General features: G+C 37.2%; 1 protein-coding gene across 5 annotated transcripts in view; it reads left to right on the top strand.

Annotated features, from left to right (window-relative positions):
- Nucleotides 1-1,088: 1,088 nt before the first annotated feature.
- The window catches only part of LOC132132990 (spermatid perinuclear RNA-binding protein-like), a 101,738-nt gene continuing 84,487 nt past the window's right edge, over nt 1,089-18,339 (top strand). For 3 of the 5 annotated variants that reach the window (XM_059545642.1, XM_059545644.1, XM_059545647.1), the window contains exon 1: nt 1,089-1,178. The gene's annotated coding sequence lies outside the window, so the exon portion shown is untranslated. Of the gene's footprint in view, nt 1,179-2,467; nt 2,621-18,339 lie in introns of those variants that run through there. The other 2 variants (XM_059545645.1, XM_059545643.1) reach the window with 2 other exon arrangements.

An 18,339-nucleotide genomic window follows, 5' to 3' on the forward strand; every position in this document is an offset into this window, starting at 1 on the left:
TGAAGTCTTATTGTAATATTATGTTTATTTTAATGTTATATTTGATGAAATCCCTCTGTGTTTGTCTGTACGTACATTTAGAGAAGTGTTTGTCTTTATAGGACAATATTCTTTTTTGTTCTTGTGCGTAAGCAGAGACTCTTAGTATCACACAAACACACCCTCTAAATGAACAGGAATTTAAACAGTGTAACCTGTGCGCATGTGTGTGTAGAGACGGTGTCATTGGTATGTTGCTCTTCAGGAGAGACCAGCCTAATGTGTTCACCCTTGCTTTGAAACAGCCAAAGAGATATTTTTTTTTTTTTTTGGAAAGACTCCTACTGGAGATACTGGAACTCTGAGAACCGGACTACTCTGCATTCTTTCTGGCCTTCTATACTAGAACAACCACAGTACTGATTTATTCTCAATGCACTCATACCTGATTTCATACCCTTGACTGGATTATGCAGTTGAACTCCGGATGGAACGGATTCATACGCTTGCCTGCTATTTGACAAGATGTGCTACATGGTCCACAATGCAACTAAAAGAACAGTGAATCTGAGACTTCTTGTCCAGGCCGAGCAGGCTGCATGAAGATGAAAGTGTCTTAGCATTAAATTATACAATTTTATAACATTATACATTTTTGTTTTTAAAGTTCAGTCATTTCATACATTGTGAATTGTGTGTATTCTATCTAGAGTCATATTGTATTCTATCTATCTATCTATCTATCTATCTATCTATCTATCTATCTATCTATCTATCTATCTATCTATCTATCTATCTATCTATCTATCTATCTATCTATCTATCTATCTATCTATCTATCTGTTTACGTATGCATTCATTGAGTACACAACCTCTATTATATCTATAATGTTCTAATAGTCACATATTTCGATAATTTCCAGAGCGTAAAGCATGGATAAACTTTGCCTTAAGGCATGCTAAGTCGAAAGATAGCAATTTAAGACATAGATGTTACACCAGGTGAAACACTGTAACACTGTATCAGTTGTTGCAGAGCAGCAGCCCTCCAATTAGAGCACGCGCATTTCATGACGTGAACGCGCCCGTGGTCCAAATACTTGAGACAGTTGGAAAGCAGATAGAGAGACAAGCGGAGAGAGAAACACTTGACTGGAGGTATATCGGTCCAGCGAGGGAGTGCGGCCATCCAAACCACGGTAATTCATCCCGTTCGGGACACTTTAAGATCCTGCGGTGCTGAAAGCGCCACACAGATGGGTTTGAAGCGAATCGCGTTGTTGTGATGACTGTTTCATGTGCATCTGTGTCAATCCGCATATGTGCTGCTGTTATTGGGTGATGTAGCCTACAGTATCTGCGGATCCGAGCACATCTATCAGCTACATCGATTCATAGTTTAGCGTAGCTTTCTTTGATGCTTTCAGGCAATGCAATGCAGTCGCTCCTCGGACGATGGGTTTTGTATCGGCTTTTAAATGGAGGAATTACATGCACGCGCATGCATTTAACTTCACCTCGCGCTTTCAGATGCTGCATTTGGGTATACTGGGGTTGTGCTGGTGCATCTGCTGTAGTTGAATAATTTATTAGGCTGTGTCTGGGGCTGAAGGAGAGAAACAAACACCGAACTGTTACGTGAGACTGTTTTAGAGGCGAAGGAACGCTTAGCCATGCAGCATAAACTTTGGCCGTGTTCATTTGTGTAATTTTGTTGTGATATACCAAGAGTGCCATTTGTTTGCATTAGCCCTCCCTATTGTCCTGTAGCATCTGCACCCACATGTGATCCTTGGGGCAAAGTTGACCTATAGCCTATTGAGGAGTTATTAAAATTCCTGATTCAAGATTAATCTACGTCTAGTCTAAAAACCCTTTTTGTGTTTTTATATTAATCTTAATTTTAATGGATCTTAATTAATTTAAAGGAGCAGGCTAACACAAGTTGAGTAGGCTACTTTGGGACAAAACTAAAAGTGTCAAGTTTTCTATTTAATTCAGTTATGTTTGGCAATAAAGCAAATCTCACATTTTTATAACATCTGCATTATTCTGTTTTCACGTAATGAACACGGTACATCATGCTGCATTTGTGTATTTCACAAATAAATCTGACAGGAATAATCAATATGGAAACAACATCCAGTTCCAACTTAGAAATGTGAATAGATGTGTTTAGGGAAAATATATAGTGGTTTTTATAATGTAATATTTTAAATATACGCCAGGGACATTTCGTTCTATTTAAAAGAACAGTAGGCCTATGTGTGAAGCTGTAGAATAGCTATTATTAATTTATAAGACATTTAGACATTAACAGTGTTCATTTTTTAATAATAGCAATAATAGCAAGTCAGTCTCTACTAAAATGATCCCGTAAATATTGCACATAAAACAGGCACTGAGGTGAAACCACAGAAGATCGATGTTGGGAAACTTGGGTAGGACAGTCCACTGTCCTCCGTGTGAATAATGAATTGAGCTCGTGCACGCCTCTGCGCGCTCCTCATTCATCTCAGTGCGCGTGATTGAGAGGCAGCAGGCGGCGTGTGAGTCCGGCTGACACCACAACACTGGTCTGAACTTCGACTCGTACACATTGGGGATACGTTTGGATTATTAAGCATTTCTTCTTTCACCAGTAAGTAGCGCTTTTGAGTCTTTCAGAGCTCGTGTTTGCGGCTCTTTCCTGCGCTAGCCCGGAAGATTCGCGCACAAACGCGCTCGAGACTCGTTTGGCTCAGCGCGTGCGATACATTCCATTTAAAAAGTTAGTTTCTCTTTCTCCCGCGCTAAAAAGTAGCTTCTCTCACCCCTCATTTAGACGTGTTGCACGTGGCTTTATCAACTGCATGTTTACTAACGGTTCTTCTTGTTTTGAAAAGTTAGAAAGAGAACCACATTGTTGTTTTATTGACCACATTGTTTATCGTCTCAGTGTGTCAGTGGCGAATGTGTGTGTGTTAATTATAGTTCGTGCTGTGGGTTTGTTTCGTTATCTTTTTCTAACATACACAGATATGTAGAGTCAGTTAGTCGGGGTTGATGATCATCTTGCAGCAGGTGTCTTGTGGAGAGACTTCCGCAGTTTCACACCCCGTCTGCACTGTACTGGCGATGAGAACCAATTGTGGTTGTGAGTCGGATCTTGCCAGTGAATCCTAACCGTTTGGAAGAACGACACTCCCGCGAATCGAACTGAATCGGAGACTGGAGACTGGTTCTGGAGACTCATTTTTACAAATATAAAATGTATATAGCTTAATATATACATAATATACATTTAATTAATTACAGCTGTAAATATTGGTGACAACATGCCTCTAAGATTCTTCTTCTTTATTATTGTATTACATATTGTTAAATTATATATAAATTAATATATAATAGTAATATAAAATAAATAATAATAAAAAATAAGTAAATAAATAATATAATGATAAAAAAATAATTAATTATTATATTAATATTCTTTATAGCACAAATACATCATGGAGATGTCTATTTGACATTAATTTACATTTGAAGGGCATATTGTTTGTTCATCTGCAATGGATATGATAGGACGTTTCATTTCAATTACATTGCATCAAAGCAACTGAACAACATTCATTAGGAAAACAGTGGGTCAATAATGCAAAATGATAGTTAAAGGCAGTTCATCATTGAATTCAGTGATGTCATCTCTGTACAGCGGCAAGGAACCGAAACTCCATCGGTGACAGAATGGAGAAAAAAACCTTGGGAGAAACCAGGCTCAGTTGGGGGGCCAGTTCTCCTCTGACCAGACGAAACCAGTAGTTCAATTCCAGACTGCAGCAAAGTCAGATTGTGCAGAAGAATCATCTGTTTCCTGTGGTCTTGTCCTGGTGCTCCTCTGAGACAAGGTCTTTACAGGGGATCTGTATCTGGGGCTCTAGTTGTCCTGGTCTCCGCTGTCTTTCAGGGATGTAGAGGTCCTTTCTAGGTGCTGATCCACCATCTGGTCTGGATACGTACTGGATCCGGGTGACTGCAGTGACCCTCTGATCTGGACACAGACTGGATCTGGTGGCCACGGTGACCTCGGAACAAGAGAGAAACAGACAAATATTAGCGTAGATGCCATTCTTCTAATGATGTAGCAAGTACATAGGTTGTTATGGGAAGTGTTTCCGGTACCGGTTTACCTAATTAATGCAGCCTAAAAATCCTTTAACGGATTTGGATATTAGAAGCATATTAGTATGTTATGTGTATGCCAGGTTAAAGAGATGGGTCTTTAATCTAGATTTAAACTGCAAGAGTGTGTCTGCCTCCCGAACAATGTTAGGTAGGTTATTCCAGAGTTTAGGCGCCAAATAGGAAAAGGATCTGCCGCCCGCAGTTGATTTTGATATTCTAGGTATTATTATTGAGAACGTAGCGGACGTAGAGGATTATAATGTAAAAGGAGCTCATTCAAATACTGAGGTGCTAAACCATTCAGGGCTTTATAAGTAATAAGCAATATTTAAAATATGGTCATACGTCCTGCTTCCTGGCATTTTGTACTAGCTGTAGTTTGTTTACTAAGCGTGCAGAACAACCACCCAATAAAGCATTACAATAATCTAACCTTGAGGTCATAAATGCATGGATTAACATTTCATTAAAGATGTCAATCAGATGTTCTATGATCTCTAACAGACATCTTGCAGATATTTATCTGGGCTATTATATATAATATATTATAAATAGACATTCCTAGCAAACTCCCTAACCAGACAAAATACTATTACTACTGTAAAACCGTAATAAACTAATTCTATCGTCTATCACTATATCATAACATGGAGTAACTAATATTTTAGCGGAATTTATGATTGCATGGTTAATTTTTGTAAAGGTATTCATACATAAGTTTTTGCCTCCTTCTAAAGTTAACTTGTTACACAGGTGTGATGAAGTGAGGTTATGTTTTTGACTTCCATACTCACGTTCATGTGATCTGTGTGATTACAAGAACAAAGAGCATAACTGTATTGCATGTTTCCTCATGCGATCAGCTCATGTGTCGCTTCCGTCTCTCAAACACACACACACACGTTTGTTTTGTGAAAAGTGGGGACATCCCATAGGCGTAATGGTTTTTATACTGTACAAACTGTATATTCTATGGCCCTACACCAACCCTACACCTAACCCTAACCCTCACAGGAAACTTTGTGCATTTTTACTTTCTCAAAAAAAAACCTCATTCTGTATGATTTATAAGCGTTTTGAAAAATGGGGACATGGGTTATGTCCTCATAAGTCACCCTCTCCTTGTAATACATGTGTCATACCCATGTTATTATACAGAGTTGTGTCCTGATATGTCACAAAAACACGCCCACACACACACACACACACACACACGCTGTTCATATCAGAGACAAACACGCTGCTGTGAGTCCAGCATCTGAAACGCTTTAGAAATTGCTTGGCACGTTGGCTGAAAATAGCTTGTGGCTATCACATATTGCCTCAGGTTGAAATGCGAAAGATTGCACTTGTTTGTAAGGACCGAATTCCCTTGAGAGAGAGAGACAAGTTGAAACTTATTTATTTCTTATTTCTGTGCTGGTCCAAGCTGTTTGTGCCAAAACTCAAATATGAAAACACAGATATAAACTGCAATGTGTGTTACCTAGTGATGTTCATTGTATTGATCGTACAGTGTTGGTTATAGAGTCTAAAGATGTTTATTGTACAGTGTGACATGCAAGACCGATGTTGCTTAGTCTGCCTTTGCCTTTCCCTTCAAGAAGAGTGTGTGAAACTGAGCTTTGATCGTTCTGAAGGTATGTTCAGCTCAGAGGAGAGAGGACAGATGCTCTGGGGGTCAAAGGGTGGATGTGTCTTGTCTCTGGTCACTCTTTGTCTTTGTTTCACCCAGGCTTCGTCTCTCTATATGTCCCATAGAGCTCCCAGAAGGCCTAAATTTGACACTCACAGGCTGTTGCAGGGGTTTAGTTCTTGAATAACCAGTAAAGTTATGCTTCGTGTCCTGAGGCCAGAGGGAGTCGACAGTGGCAGATGAAGCTGACTTTTCAGCATCGTTAGGTCACACTGGGCGTCTGCGGGGATTTAGAGAGGCAAAATAAACATGATTACGAATTGGAAGATTGGAATCTTCTTTTGATGATTTACTAACATTCCTCCTCATTCAATCTTGGGTTAATCTTAAAATCAACATCAAATCAAAACTGACCTTGTTTAACTTTTTAACTTCATTGTGCACACAAGTCATTGGTGCATGTTAAGGCAAATAAAAATAAATTGTTTGTCTTTGCAGTCTTAAATCGCTCTGCCTTGTCCTTCCTTTTTGGCTGATATTACAGAATCAAGGTGCATTCAAACACACTTTCTCTGATTTAATAATAAATCTAATTTGATGTGGGTACATTAATTTATTAGTGTTTACTTCACTTTACCAGCTGGAGGTTTAGTGATTATTTCTTGATGTTTAGATTGTATGTTTGGGAGTATGTCATTTTTTTTATTTTATTTTTTTTCTCCAGTTTAGTGCATGTCTATGTTTTTTAGTGCAGTTTTTTTTTCATTCACAAAGTCTGTGGTCAGATTAATATAATTAAAGAAGTCTCTTATGCTCAGCAAGGTGCTTATTATTTGAGCAAAAGTACAGTCAAATTGTGAAATATTATTATATTTCAAAATGACTGTTTTCTGTGTGACTATATTTTATTTTTGTAATGCAAAGCTGTATTTTCAGCATCATTACTCCGGTCATCAGTCACATTATCCTTCAGAAATCATTCTAATATGCGGATTTGCTTCTCAAAAACATTTCTGATTATTATCAATGTTGGAAACAGTTATGCTGCTTCATATTTTTGTGTAAAGTATGAGACACTTTTTTTCAGAATTCTTTGATGAATTGAAAGTTCAAAAGAACAGCATTTATTTGAAATAGAAAATTTTTTGAAAAATTATACTGTAAATGTCTTTACTGTCACTTTGGATAAAAAAATAACACAAAAAAAACCCTGACCCTGAACCTTTGAACATAATGGATGTTTTTCTTCTCTCTCTCTGCTAGAATAGCTGAGCATATGAAATGACTTAAATTCACATTTAGAAAATCAGGGGTGTGATTCTTCCGGAAAAATCCGGAAATCCGGCTTTTCCGACCTGAAATAATGATGCTCTCGTAAATCCTGAAAAAAAAAAGTACGGGGGGGGGGGGGCTCACCGCTGTCAACGTTTTTTGTGCCTTTGAATCATGTCGTCATGTCACTCCGCAAGTAGTCCATTCATTTGTCACGATTGAAGTTCAAAGTGTACGCGCACCGTTCTGAATGCCACACATCCAACCATCTACTCACGTGAACTGCTTCAGTTGACTGACGAAGACCGTGAACACGGGTGATTCATGTAAGCAAATCCAATATATTGTCTTTCATTTTTATATGCAGGTCTAGTAAAATTTAACCAATCAATTGATCACTTTTGTCATGATTCCATAACATTAATGTTAAACGATTCTGGGCTAACTTAGCAAAGTAACACCATGTTGGTTATTGCTTACTTCTAGCTAGAAAGTTTAGCAGCTTCTACAAGGCTCGAAATTGCCAACATTTTTGTCGCATATGCTCCTGCAATTTAATCCGTGCGACCTAAAAATATATTTGGGAGTAACGTTATATGCGCGGAGCATATGAGCATATCTGTCCACTAATGACTCGTCCGATTTGTGAACTAAAAACTCCTTTGAACCGATTCACTTTAATGAATGCTTAAATCTGATCTGGGTTGAGTTTCCCGATAACGATGTATCTTAGCTCTGAAGAGCGCGCTCAACGTGCAAGGTTATAAATGCTCTCCGCAATTCCACGCGCTTTTCCCGAAAACTTTACTTGACATGAACGCGTTCTACGTGCTACTTAAGAGTCGCTGTCCATTCGCGAAATTCGTGCTGAAATATAACCTATGGAATCGTATTCTGAACGTTCAACCTAATAATCGTCTTCTGTTGTGAATTAGCAATCCTAGAAGTCTATAAATAAATAATAAAGAACTGACAAAATGGCTGAACAAATAAAAAATATAGAGGCAAATAAAGATGTTATTTTTAATAGATGTAAAGGACACCATAGAAATAAGGAAAAACAAAACATCTGGGAGGACAAGAAATGCCCAATAAATGGCTAGTTTTCGTGCACGTCAGCAGCAAGTTATTGACAGATTTTTTGGATTTCATCCCTATTTTGCCCAGTCTTTGAAGCAAAGTTCCCACATTACTCCTCTTATGATTTTTTTTGTTTAAATTAGATGTGTATTAACATTTTTCTTCCCTTTTTTAATTATTTAAGTTATAAATTCATTTAAACAAAAAACAAGTACAATATTTTTTATTAATTTATTATTATTTTACTATATAAATTATGTCACTGTGTGCGTGTGGTGGTGGGGGGGTAAGTGCACTGTATAGTTTCCTGCTTTTTTGTCCTTTTGTCGATCACACCTATGAAAATGTTGGGAACTCTGGGAAATTGAAAAGTGTGGGAACTCTATAACCTGCCAAAATACTGCAGTTATGGCCACAGAACCATAATAAATGAATATGTGTTCCTTTTAGCTGTGAAAAGAGTTGTCAGAATCTGAAAGAAATTGTTTGTTATTTATAAAACTAATTATTTCCAGTGTTAAACATAGCTTATTAAATTTATTAAACAGTTTTTACTTGTCAAATTATAGAGAACATTTAATTATATTAGTTTTTTCCCCCCAGATCAGTATTGCATGTATATCACGCAGAATGCAAATAGTGCACAATATAGATTTGCAGGATATTGACAGAATGGTATCCACCTGATGAAGTGTTTCTTCATCTGTCTCTTTTGTTCTCTCACTCTTCCACCTTTTTGTCTCTCCATGGCTCTCTTACCATTTGGAGCAACTCTTGGCCCGTTCTCGGAGCTGATGGGAAAAGCTGACATTGCTAACAGAGGGGGAATTTTAGCTCGACTCAAGCCAAAGCCCACTTCCTCCTCCTGAGCCCTTGCATCACACCATCCTCCCTTCTGCCGTCTGCCATCTGATTTACTGTCTGCTGTTTGCATGACAAAGAAAGCCTTTCTGGTGAGAGTGTTTAAGAAAGGGAGAACCGAACAGAAAGGAAGAAACTCATCTCTTTTTTTCCAAAATGAGAAGCATTTTAAGCAAGGTTCCCTCTACTTATGGTCTTCTGTGAGTACGTTGTACATTGTTTGTCACAGGTTTGGCAATAACTGAACAACAACCAGGTATGGGCATTGCGTCCCACTGTGCCAACTGAATTTGGCACATGACTTGGTTGCATCTTGGCTGCTGAATTTAACTCCGTCTGACTAATGAGGAAGGGTGAACAATCCCATAAAAGAACTGGCATGTAGCACAAATTTAAAATCTAGCAAAGAGCAAAGTAACTACAAAGAAACCTCCAGATTTATTATTTTATTTATTTACTGGATTTTGTGCAGTTTATTGGACAGCATATTGGAGAATTGACAGAAAAGTATAGAGAAAGGAAATTGGGTGGCAAAAAAAAAACAAGAACAAGATCCAGGCTGAGCTTGAACCCAGTTCCCCATGAACACAACAGACCTTTTTATATTTGTGCAACGGATTCAGTTTAAACCTCATACTAAACAATTCTAAACAAAATGATTTAGCTAAACATAAATTACTAATGCTAATAATGCTTTACTATTCATGTAACATTTCAAAGAGGTCATATGATACAATCAAAAATTTTCCTTTCTTAGGGCCCTATGAAATCCGTTTTATTTTTTTCCAAATTCCGTTTTTTCCGTTTTAATTTTTCTGGATTCTGTTTTTTCTGTTTAAATTTTTGCTCAAATCATTTTTAATGGTTAAATTAAATTTTATAAATCAAAAAGCATGTCCAATTAATTAAAATCATAAAACTTATACATTTTATACAAGTTTAACAAAAATTACATGTTCAGGGACCTATTAAAATTATTTTTTTCTTCACCATATGTTTTAATGTTACCTAATTCTTTGTTTTAGCATGTGTGATTATTTAAATGCATAAAAACAACTTAATTTGTTAATTTTATTTTTCTTAAAATAGCCTTATGAAATGTTTTTTTCCCCTCGAAAAATTCTGTTTACATCAAATTAAGGAATAAAACATTCATTTAATTTATCTTTTAATTTTTGAAAATTAAGCAAACTTTATTTTTTGGTAAACAAAGGGGATTTACTATTAAAAATAAAACATGGAAGAAATCCATTTTGATTATTCCTTAAAAAATGGTTTGTTTCATTTTAGCACTGTAGTAGTAGGCTATGTACATTCTGCTGAACAATAGTAATAGTACAAATAGCAAATACTTGTCATTAAATTAAACCGGACCTTTATTTTGATGGGTTACCGTACCTTTACAGTTCTGTGTATGTGATACTGCAGTCTATGATGTGATATGATGCTATTTTACTGAAATCAAATGGTCCGATGCTCACGAAGTGACTTTCACGTCCGCGTTTTCTGCATCGTGGAAATCATAGGGCCGTACTTTCTCTTTGGAGTGTTACAAGCTCTTGGTGCATAAAAAAGATCTGTAAATTTGCAAAGACTAAAGTCTCAAATCCAAAGAGATGTTCTTTATCAAAGTTAAGACTAAAATGGCTCATTCAAACACCCACATGTCTACATCACTATGTGAAAATATTTGCGTAATGAAAGAAGGAGTGGCTTCAGTGACCACAGTTAGTGTTTAAGCAGTCATGTCAGGGAGATGTGTGTGTATCTAGACGAAAGCAAAAGTACTTTATTTGTCCTTCTGAAAGTAGATGCATTTAGGAATCTTTAAAGGGTTAGTTCACACAAAAATGAAAATTATGTCATTAATAACTCACCCTCATGTCGTTCCAAACCAGTAAGACCTCAGTTCATCTTCAAGACACAGTTTAAGATATTTTAGATTTAGTCCGAGAGCTCTCAGTCCCTCCATTGAAGCTGTGTGTACGGTATACTGTCCATGTCCAGAAAGGTAAGAAACACATCATCAAAGTAGTCCATGTGACATCAGAGGGTCAGTTAGAATTTTTTGAAGCATCGAAAATACATTTTGGTCCAAAAATAGCAAAAACAACGACTTTATTCAGCATTTACTTCTCTTCTGGGTCTGTTATGAGCGTGTTCACGACGCTGCTGACGTATGACGCTGCTGATGTGGTTCTCTTTGTTATTGCGCACACCAGAAAACATGTCAGCAGCGTCATACATCAACAGTCACAGCAGTCGGACTCACAACAGACCCAGAAGAGAAGACAATGCTGAATAAAGTCGTAGTTTTTGTTATTTTTGGACTAAAATGTATTTTCGATGCTTCAAAATATTCTAACTGACCCTCTGATGTCACATGGACTACTTTGAAGATGTTTTTCTTACCTTTCTGGACATGGACAGTATACCGTACACACAGCTTCAATGGAGGGACTAAGAGCTCTCGGACTAAATCTAAAATATCTTAAACTGTGTCTCGAAGATAAATGGAGGTCTTACGGGTTTGGAATGACATGAGGGTGAGATATAAATGACATCATTTTCATTTTTGGGTGAACTAACCCTTATTAAATTACATTCAAACTGCAAGCTTGCAAATTACAATAATTGAATGTAAATAGGGGTTGGAAACACTGTTCCAAGCTAAACTTGCTAGGTACCTATAATTGATAGTTTCCAATCTGCTAAGCTGCACTGCTGGTTAAATGATTGTCTGTTTTGGGATCAAAGAGAGCAAGTGGAGAGCAGGGTACATGTGTACACTTGGTCATGAGTGCATACTAAAGAAGGGCACAATGGGACTGGAGCTCCTTGAGGAGGTGTGCAATGGAAAAGTGCCTTGCACTGTGTCAACAGGCAGTCTGTGTATTCCTGCATGCGTGTGTGGTTCTAAGGCAGCTGATGTGCCGACAGGAGCAACGGAAATGGATCCAGGGATGAGCAGAAACCAGATCTAACACAGGCATAGGGAAGGAATGGCCTTGTAAGGCATCTGAGAGTCAGAGAGCGAGAGAGACACAGTGGGTCGCCATTCCCTGAAGACAGACACACACACATGCATTCAATGAAACGGCAGCACTTCGAAACACTCTGAGATAAACAAATCATTATCTGCACCACACAGGCTATAAAACAATAAAAGTTGCATTATAAAGCTATTAAGGTATTTAAAACCATAGATGATTGGTGTTTATAGGAAGCCATGTGCTGTTGCTTTTGATTTATTTAATTTGGCAAACACCGTAAATAAACTTTGACCTGGGAGCAGTGTTTCCTGTATTTGATTGTACCAAAACTAATCTTTTATGGAAAATATTGTCTCACATTAAATCTCTCTTATATGGTTAGAAATCTCTTTTATGCTCTTGTTATTATTTGAATCTTGGAAGTGTACTGTGCAGATCATACATTTATTTGGAACAAAAGACTGTGAATAATATATATATATATATATTTGGGAGCTATTTTTAAGAGATTTAAACAAGATTTTGCTTGCTCATTCTAAACTTGCTGCCTATGTAAAACTTTTTGTGGTTTTATCACACATAATTTGAAAAGTTTCATAGCTGTACAGGAAAGCGGTGGAATTTAAGATATCATTCATGCCCATAGCAGGATGGATTGCCGCAAAGCATAACACGTAGGATTACACATTTGTTTAAATTACAGTAGCAATAATGAGGTACTGTAAATGAATTGAAATGTGAAGTGATGAATGCGGCTGAACTTGGATTCAAAGACAATGTCTGTCTCTGCAGGACTGTCACAAATACACACAAATTCTTTGTGGATTTAGTCTAAAAGTATTCAGCGAAAGCAGAGCATTTCAGGATGCACATTTGTTTCTAGCAGTAAGACAAACTAACTGCTGCTCTCGAAACACCTGTGTTTTTATTGACCCAAGAAGATTTTGCTGATTGTAAGATTCGGATGGTGTGATGGTATCTCTTCCAAAACCCATCCTCTCTAATATCTATGTGCTTGTGTTAGAAATGACTACAGAGCACAATGCACTGCATTCAAAAAGCTTCTAATGTACACAGAATCCTGTAATGTACTCAACTATTTTAAACTTTGCAATAGAGTTTGATTTTTAGCATGTTGCAGTTCTTTCTGGGGTTGCATTATGATAAAGGATACATACTACGCTCACTCTGCCTTTTTTTCAGGTTTTATTTTTTATTTTTAACAAAGCTCTGGTCAATTAATTATTGCATGTAGCAATTAAAACTCATTTGAACTTGTTAAAAAATCAGTCATGGCTGATACAGATATTCAATTAAAGGCTGGAAGGCAGAGTGCTTCCCCATCTGATAGTGTGCGTAATTTAATAATGGAGGTTTCCAGCACGGTGGCATCACTAGGCCAATTTTTATGAGCGATAGAGAGATAGAAAGAGAAGGGTAGATGAAGAGGAAGAAGGGGGGGGGGATACTTTGATTTGTTCTGCCTCGATGGTCGTGAACCCTTTGCCTCCTTGGAGAATTAACCAATTATACTGCGCCTGGTGCGTTTGCCGGCCACGCTATTAGACAGATGAAAGGAGCCCTCTGTTTAGCCTATAAACGAGTGAGCAGAATATTGATAAAGACAAGTTATTGCGTTCGCCCCGCCACGTTTGTTCCTTTGTGCCGTTATGCAGTTCTGCCTAGTTCTTTTTACCCCACAGTGCCGTGTGTGAGTTATTGTTGTGAGAATTAAGCTGCCAGACTTAATTGTAGGAAGTGATTCACTCTGAATTGTACTTTTGTGACAGAACTGCACTTATCTGACAGTGATCTTATTCACTGTTCTCAGAACAGCCATGGCTGTTGAAACCCTATTATGACTGTCGGTCTGTTCATTAAGGGTAATTGGTAATGTTGCTCGGTTCTGGATTTGTGTGGCATGTGGGTGTGTTGAAGTCATAAGTGGATGAGTTATAAAAAGACCAGGCTTTTAGTGGTGTATTTGTGATATAAATACCCATTACAAAAATTCCAGTATAAAACAAATGTGTGTGTGTGTACTGTAAGGTGACCGAATTAAATAATACTGTATTAGTAATATCTTAATGTCTTGCAGTGTTTTCAATAAACCAGTTAATCATTTGGTAGTCTGGTGCAGTTTTACCAAAAATCTATCAGTTTTTTAATTTATTTTTTTGTTTCAGGATTCTGTCGGTTTTGTAGCGTATCACTATCCAAAGAAACAAGTTACAGTACTGTAGCATGATCAGTTTTTAATGTAAATTAGATTTGTATAATTTACATTTAAAGCAAAAACAGAATGGTCTGACTCCATCTTTGTGAAATTATGCCATATAAAGCATTTGCATGAAACAAAACCAGCTATGGGATGAATGAGAATGTAAATTCATTCTCTGACAGCAGGAGGCGCTTATGGAATAGATACAGTGTTTCAGATGCAGAGGAAAGTTGAAAAGAAAATCCCATTTAAACTTTAATGAAGACAGTCAGTTCCCCTCAGAGATTTCAGATGTTCATATAAACCCTCAATTCAGAATTTAGGATTTTCATACATTATTTTGTGCGTCGTGAACAGTGAGCTTGCTCTGTCTGCTACAGTATTTTCTCCTCTTTGCGTTGCGACCTCTGCCAGGAATGAAACATAATCTACATTATTTTTGTTTTTATTAAGCCATTATTCTGGAATTACATGGCTTACCCATTCACATCGCTTTGATTCCAGTATACAGTCGTGGCCAAAAGTTTTGAGAATTACATGAATATTGGAAATTGGAAAAGTTGCTGCTTAAGTTTTTATAATAGCAATTTGCATATACAGTACTCCAGAATGTTATGAAGAGTGATCAGATGAATTGCATAGCCCTTCTTTGCCATGAAAATTAACTTAAGGCCATCCTTAAAAATATTTTGGTTTGCAGTAACAGTAATAAAAAAAAAAAAAAAGGGTCGGTAGGTCGGTCTATATTTTTTTTTTCAAGTTTCAATGTAAAAAAAAAAAGTTAATTTTTGTGATGGTGATGACGTCTGTATGAATTTAAACAAATTAGCATATCGTGACGTCACTGACTGGGTCTTCAACCCGTGCCTTCGGGCGCATCATTGCAAACCTCATTTTGATGCAGGCTATATAGACCACAAACAAATTAAAATCTTTGTCAAAAACATGTTTATTGCATGAATTTCAGGTGAGAAAAAAAATGAGGTACTGTTATACTTGCATCCACCGCTACGTATCAATGCAACCTACAAATGAGAGACCGTTTACTTCTCTTTCTTGGGTTGTCACTTTTGTGAAAAAAATCCTGTTTGATTTGAGTGACGAGTGTTCATTGAATCGATTGTAAAATCGATTTTGCATGTCTAAAGTTTTATACGGCAAATAACACCAAATATAGGTAAATCCACGGACAACAGGCAGGACGAATGTAAAGATTCAATATATTGGTAAAGACCCATATTTCTGATGATTTATTGGCGTGAAGTTACGTGCAAAATGACAAACAGGAGTGCAACATTTTCGAAAAACAATAAGCAGAGTGGACTGCCATAATGCAAAACATTTACTGCAGGCTTCAACATGGCTGTGTTTACGATTAAATTTCAACAACAACAAAAAAATCGCATAGGCGATTTTCTTAGGCTATCAAAAAAAATATTTTTTCGAATATTCGTCGAATTTAAAATAAAAATCCACATTCGAATGCGCATATGAATTTTAGGTGTTTAGGTGAAGCTGCCTTATGAGCCCCGGTACGTGTTCCATTCCATCTCGCCGCGCGCGCAGCTGTGTCTACACAACTTTCAAAGGCGGACGAGCTCGACACACAGTATCTGCTTTCTCATCTTTCACCTCGTGTACACGGACCAGATGCGATGACAATATATGTGTCATTGCATTATAAGGTTATGTTAACCTATCCAGTTGAAGCCACTTAAAAAAAAAAAAAATCAATGTGGAGAAGATGTTGTTTACAATTAAAACTGAAACCAAGCCGTTCACACAGAACGCATATTTCGCGCATCTCATGTTTTTAAATGAAAAAAATTAGGGCTGGGATAAACGATTTTTTTCTGTGCATCGATTAATCTAACGATTAATTTTTCCAGGCCGATTCGATTACGATTATCTCCCCATTAATTGACTACTAACAATTTATACATGTTGATTTACATATCTGAATGAAAAAAACATGAATTCCTTAACATTGCAATATATGTTTATTGCTCTTAAAATTACAAAATAAAAGACTGACTGAGAATGCATTACTTTGCACTTGTATAGAGACAGCATTCAATAAAACCTTGAAGCCTTGAAAACACATAGCTTACTGAAACAAGCTTACTGAACACATAGGGCCTAGCTTACTGAAAAAAGTTCTTCTTTCAGATGAAAATAACAACAACTTGATGTCTAGCATTCAATAAAAAAGGTCACCCAAAATACTTGTTTAGAGCTATTGAAAGAATACAGTAACCAATGTAAACTTGAGGGCTTTAAGCTAATACAGAGAGTGCTTTTCCAAAAAAAAAAATTAACAGTGGGAGCCAGCAGCCTGTCATGGAGAAAAAAAATCTCTGAATGCTCCACGTGAAACTTTGGCTCTCCGCCCTTTTTCTATCGTGTCTAATGATTTTAGTTAATATGCACGAGGGAGAGAGAGGGAGAGAGAGAGAGAGAGGGAGAGAGCAAGACAGCGCTCGTGTAGTTTTGAAGACTGTGAGTGCGCGAGCGCTCGTGAAACTTTGGTGTTTTTCTATCGTGTTTAATGATTTTGATTAATATGCACGAGGGAGAGAGAGAGCAAGAAGCGCTCGTGTTGTTTGAAGACTGCGCGCGCGCAGCCGGGGCTCTCTCTCGTACGCGCCCTGTCACTATCACTCACCGATCAAATAAGGCTTTGACAGCCACCAAAAAAAAAGATCAATGCAGAAAAACCCCTGGTTTGTTATACAACGTTGGACAGAATGTTGATCCGGCCATCGCGTATATTCAGTGCACATAAGGTAAACGTTTTGCAAACGTTTTTTAGAGAAATAAAAACAGGTCGACGAATCGATGTGCATATTTTGCATCAACGTATTTTTTGCGTCAACGTCATCGATGACCTCGACGCGTTGTCCCAGCCCTAGAAAAAATTTATCCTGTGTGACTGGTTTTCCGCCCTTTTTATTTATTTAACAGTGCATGCATACATGATGCTGTTTTGTTTATAGTTCTTTAAGCAACTTAATTAATAATAATTGGTTCATAAACATTATTTTAAATATTATGTTTTTTTCACAGTCATGTATTCTAATGCTTTGAATAAACATGCAGTAATATTTTGCTCGATCTTGAGCCTCAGAAGAGAAGCAAAAGCTTTTCTTCACCCTAACTGAAATTATGCATTTAAAATTCGAATACAATTCGAATTTTGATCATATTTAAGTAAAAAATTTGAATTTAGTTTTTTCAGCTATTTTGACAGCCCTAGGCGATTCAAGCCCGAAACTGTATGAGACTGAATACCGGCTGAATTCACATTTCTGTTGTAAAAAGAGAAACATTGTGCAGAAGTATTATTTGCTGGTATGCGTGTGTGTCCGAAGCTGCAGTTGCTGTGTGACGCCTGTTCACAAAAAAAAAAAAAAAAAAAAACCTGGACGCGCTCCGAGAAAAGGTCGTTAAAAGAATTTTCTTATTTTCGTTTTCGAAACTTGTGTTGGTTGATACGTGCTTGATTCGTGCAATAGATTTTCGAACATAAAGTGACAGTCGACATGGTCACGGTTTTAGACTAGAGAGGAGAAGGGATGGGAAAAGATCTGGGCACAGTTTTTCCAGAACTTTGTGCCAAGTTAAAGCGGTGTCGAGCTGTTTTAATTATTTTTTTTAGATGTATTATGGTGCCCGAACCCGTATGACTTTGAACAGTGACCGCGAACATTTAGTTTACTGCAGCCGCAGCCATCATTACCAAGCGCGAACCGTTGACTCTGACAGTGAATGAGAGTCTGAGACGAAGCGAACGCACAGGCCACAGTGTAAACACAGATGACGTCAAGGGTTTTTTTTTAATTAAAGAAGATAGCCTTCATTTGTATGTAGGCCAAGGCAATTTATATATTTACAATATGTACTTAAATATAATTAATAGTATTTTATTGCGTTTGTATTAGTTGTTTGAAGAGTAAAAAAATAATTGGTCGGTCTTAACGCAAATTTACAATTGGCAAGTCGGTCGGACTAAACCCAAAAAAAAAAAAAATTTGAGTCGGTGCTAAATTGACAGGGTTGGTCGGGTTATGGCAAACAAGATTATTTTTAAGGATGGCCTAATCCCAAAAAAACCTTTCCACTGCATTTCATTG

The sequence above is a fragment of the Carassius carassius genome, chromosome 49 (assembly GCF_963082965.1).
Source record: "Carassius carassius chromosome 49, fCarCar2.1, whole genome shotgun sequence".
Lineage (NCBI taxonomy): Eukaryota > Metazoa > Chordata > Actinopteri > Cypriniformes > Cyprinidae > Carassius > Carassius carassius.